Raw genomic sequence first — 4,736 nt, forward strand, 5'->3', positions numbered from 1 at the left:
GAGAATTAGGGTAAAAGAATATAATAATACTTGCCAGCAAAGCCTTGAGGAGCTGCAGTACCAGATGGTGAGTTTGAGGGGGCGCAAGGCTGATCTAGACAGGGAAGATTTTGTAGTGCCAATCCTTCATTTCATCCAAGCTTTACTGAATAAGGAGGAAATACATATAAAATGATTTTGATAAAGGGTACCTGTGTACACAGTTTCTCTCTCCCAATCAAATTTTCCTCTTGTTGACTGATACTGCATATTTTCTCTTTCTCATTCTCTTCCAGTATCTTGCTCAACTCTGTAGTGCCAAAACCTCAACAGGAAAGGTGCTGTTGAAGCACCCTAGTTCAGCAAATCCCAGAAGAGATAGACATTGACATAAAGCTCTTCAGACAGAGACAAAATCCAGGTCTTCTCCTTCCTTGATGACAGCAGATTGCTAAGTAAGAGATGACTGCCATTATCATAGCCTCCCCTGCCTCCTTCTAGAGAGTTTCAAAGAAATAATGTCAGTATTCCACTTAACACTAGTTACCTATTCAAAACAAGTTCATACTTTCCAGATCTGTTGAGAAGCTTAGGCAGATGAATGTGTAGATTTCAAATGAATTATAAATAAGGTGTCAGTTTACTTAACTCTGAAATGCTTCAATGAGTACGAACCCAGATACCTAGAGAACTTCAAAGTTACCTACAGAACGTCAGTGTTCCTAGATTTAGGAGATCTGACAGTTGAAGTGATGTTTTCTAGATCAGTTTAGGATTTATGAAGCTAAATTCCATTTAAGTGTCATGTTAGATGCGTAAGTCTTTTCCTGGATTTCAGCCAGTGTCTTAGCTAGGAAACTATTTAGACTCGTGCTTTAATGGGTATCATACCGTGTGAAAGTTATCAGCACCCTGTAGAGCAGACTAAGTAAGCCAAGATCTCTCCGTTCCACAGATAAAGTTCTCTAACCTCCCAAAGACCTTTCACATTTACACTGATACATCCTAGGAGATTTTTCCCCTGGTTAAGTAATTTCCTTTGAAAAGATTATTTACAACATTTCTCTGATTAGTGGCAAGAGAAGAGCTAATTGCTGTATGTTAATGATGTATATCCATGTTTAAGAAAATGTTAATAGTTTATGAGTTGAGACAATAAGAAAGCTATAACAGGGAGAAAAAAGAGGTAGTTCGTAAATATCTAAAGCCAATTTCAGCATCTTCCATTTGCATGGCTCTGATGCATGAATATGTCAGTGATCTGCCCAGATATAAACTGTTATTCCTCTGAGAATGCTTTCAGTGACGCACTCCAAGAAATGCTATGCCTTCTCACAGATTTGTAAAGAAACTCTATTTACATTATTTCATTTCTGAGAAAGCACAGAGCTCCCTCCTTTGCAATGGGCTGTCCGGACATTGTTCTAAAGTGAATGTTAGTGAAGGAGTCTTGTGACATCATTCTTATATGGAGCTACAATTAGTCTGTCTGAAACTAACAACAATCTAGGTGAAAGAGACCAAAAATGAAGGGAAGACTTCCTATCAGTGAATTTGCCAAACATAACTGGGAGAACTACAGGGTATTCAGGAAAAAATGGTGAAAACTTGCTATTTTGCTAGCCTGCTGCTTTGCTAGACTTGTTAAAGACTAGCAGTGTCTTTGTCTACTAAAAAGAATGCTTTTATTGTCCGTACAGTTACACAGCATTTTGCAGTTGGCAGACAAACCTGCAATGATTGCACAGCACAGTGTGTGTGTGACACCTAGAGAACTGCCTTTTCTAAAGTTCTCAGTGTAAGACACCCAGAGTACAGAATTGTCTTCCTTTACAATAGGTCACTCAAGAAGATCTGCATCTGAGAGCAAGTATGTGATGACAAGAGAAAGGTCAAGCCAGCATTTGGGCACAGGAGAAGCAGGGTGTCTTCACACATAGTTTGTGTGTGGCAAGAAATGGTATCCTGGGAAGAAAATGGCTGTAGGACAGGCTGTAGATGTAGCTGTAGGAAAGCTACCTTTGCACGGCTGGGGCATCTTGTGGCTTACTCAGAACTTTTTGTGCTGGGGAAAACAATAATTTGTGAAGTCATAAACTGCTGTGCAGTTTAGGAGCTTCCAGTGTTTAGCGGGAAATGGTGAGGGAGATGGGAATGATAACTCTACATTTAGGGATGTAAATGCTACTAAAATTCCATTTTCCATATGTGAATTCTAACTAAAACCCAGATGCTGTTGCTCAGTGACACTGTCAAACTGTCAGCTGGTAAAGAGATTCCTGACTTTTGTTGCTATCTGTTTTAGAAAAGGCTGGCAGACAATGCCAGTAATGCAAATGTTGTTCATCACAGTGTCATAGTGTCATTAGTTCATTGTTTTTCTTTGATATTTGGAAAAGGGTAAATGTTATTTTTATCCCTCTGTAAATGGGAAGGGAATTGATTTCCTTTCTACTAAGACGTGGGAGATGTGATACTATTTGTGAAAATATTATTTTATGAAAGGTTGAAGTATTTACCTACCATTGTAACCTTGTATTTATAAATCCAAAACATATTTTGAATGCTGATTTATTCAGGATTCTGGAAAATTTCAACCATGTGATTTTATTAATCATTAATTAAACATTTTTGCAAATCATTTCAAATGAAAATTGATTGTGTCATTCTTTAGTGAAATGGCAATGAATTATCTTTGTCAAATTTTTAAACTTTGCCAGATTGTAAAGGACCTCTGAAACTTCTGGAGCTGAACTGAGGCCAATGTACTTAAAATATGTTTAAACAAGATCCAACTCCAGCAAGTTCTTCTCTAAGTGAAGCATCAAATTAGACTGTGATGAGACCACCAATAAATGCTTGGTGAGTGAGTGATTATCTGAATCTATATTTACAGTCATACTACAATCTAACATGATTTTTTTCTCCAATAATTATTGAGCGAATGATTACTGTATAGTATCATAGAAGTCAGATCCTCTGTCAGTTTTTGCAGATGGGTGATTTTTCCAAAAATCTTTGCTAAGAATTACTGAGGAATACTACATTAAAAACTGAGTGGCCTTTTTTTTTTTTTTTTTTTTTTTTTTTTCAAAATAAAGATTAAAAATTAGTTTGAAGTTCATAAAAATATTTTTTGCTTTTTATTTTGAAATCTCATTTTGAAACACAAAATGAAAAGGTCTGAAAATTCAGAAATTCTATAAATAAACATTTCTTCCATGTTTTAATCAAAATTACTGTTTGAGCTTGATTTATAAATACGATTAATAAAAAAAATTATTTGTTGCATTTGTTAGGCATACAAATAATTTTCCCCTTTTGCATTAAATACACTTAAAGGTTCATGAGTTTTATGTCCTTTGAAAATTTAAGATTAGATCAGTAATGCAAATTAGCTGATGTGCTCACAAGTACAAGGAGACAAAAGATCACAAGGTTTGTGAAGAATCCTTAGCAGTAGGGTAAATGACTCATGAAGCTTTTTATATCTCACTGAAGTCCTTTGTGGAATTCATGAGACAGAGCTGATGGTCTGAAGATTAAAATGGGTCACCTGAGATTTCTGGATCTTATTTAGAAGATAGCTAGTTTTGTGTCAATCTTTTTTGCATCCCTACTGCACTCGCTGCTTTCTTTATAATAATTACGGTTTCAATTAAGAAAGTTTAGCTTGATGAGCCCCCCTTGAATCAGAAAATATCCAGATTGGCAGTAAGGCATTTCAGAAGAAAAGCTTTCTTTATTTCTTGGCTGTCCCGCTTTCATTTTCCTTGATAGCATGAGTAGAGAGCATACGATTTACAGTTTATTTTATAAACTGACCATTGGCTTTTAAACATTTCCCTCCTTTTCATCCAACAAACTGTCAAGGAATCTGGGAAATATGCAGATAGTCAAAACTGGACTCAATGATGAAATGCAAAAAAGCCACCCACCACCAGCTGAAGGGTCCAGTGCTGAAGTATCCACCTGCCTTCCCATTCAGCAAGTCTATTCTAGTTTTGCAAGAGCCAAGCTGACACGTCCTCCTTGTATTTGAGAAACTCCAGGCTTTTTGTATGATTTATGGGATGATGTGTGAAGCAATAAATCTTTGCTACAGCTAAATGGAACTATGTAGTGTTTGTGTAACACTTTTAGTCAGTTCTGCTTGACCACATCTTTGTCAATTCTGAATTGCTGAACTCTGGAGCAATGGCTATATGGGGAAGTGTGACTGAAATAACACCAGGCTCCCTGTGCCACACATGGGGACTTTCCCATCTTCAGCTGTTTTCCAAAGAATTAGCACTGTTTGTATAAACAGAGGCACCAGAACTTGAGTTAACCTCTAACACTGTGACCTTATTTTGTATTTATAATATATAATAATAATTTATAATACAAAATAAGACTTGCTTGGCAGAAATGTCCATGAGCAATGCCCAGCTGAACTCTCCTTCTGGCAGAATATACTGCTGACTGAGCAAAAGGAGATCTGTGCTGGAATGGTAGCTGGGATGTTCTTACTGGTAGAGGGAGGGGAAAATCTCAATTAGGTTTACTATACCTGCCCTGGAGACAACAATTCTGTTGGCAGAAGGAATAAATGAAATAAAGGAAAACAACATCAAAAAGGCTATCTCAGAGTAATTAGTGTGAAAAATGAAGTATAGCTCTTGGTATGGCAAGAATATCTGCAAAACGAGATGTGTCTCTATTTAAGAAAAACTGTGTCATGTCAGCACTGAGACAGACAAAAGCAGTAACATGAG

This window comes from Lagopus leucura, unplaced genomic scaffold (assembly GCF_019238085.1).
Source record: "Lagopus leucura isolate 7727_CA_CO unplaced genomic scaffold, USGS_WTPT01 Super-Scaffold_100001, whole genome shotgun sequence".
In the NCBI taxonomy this organism is placed as follows: Eukaryota; Metazoa; Chordata; class Aves; order Galliformes; family Phasianidae; genus Lagopus; species Lagopus leucura.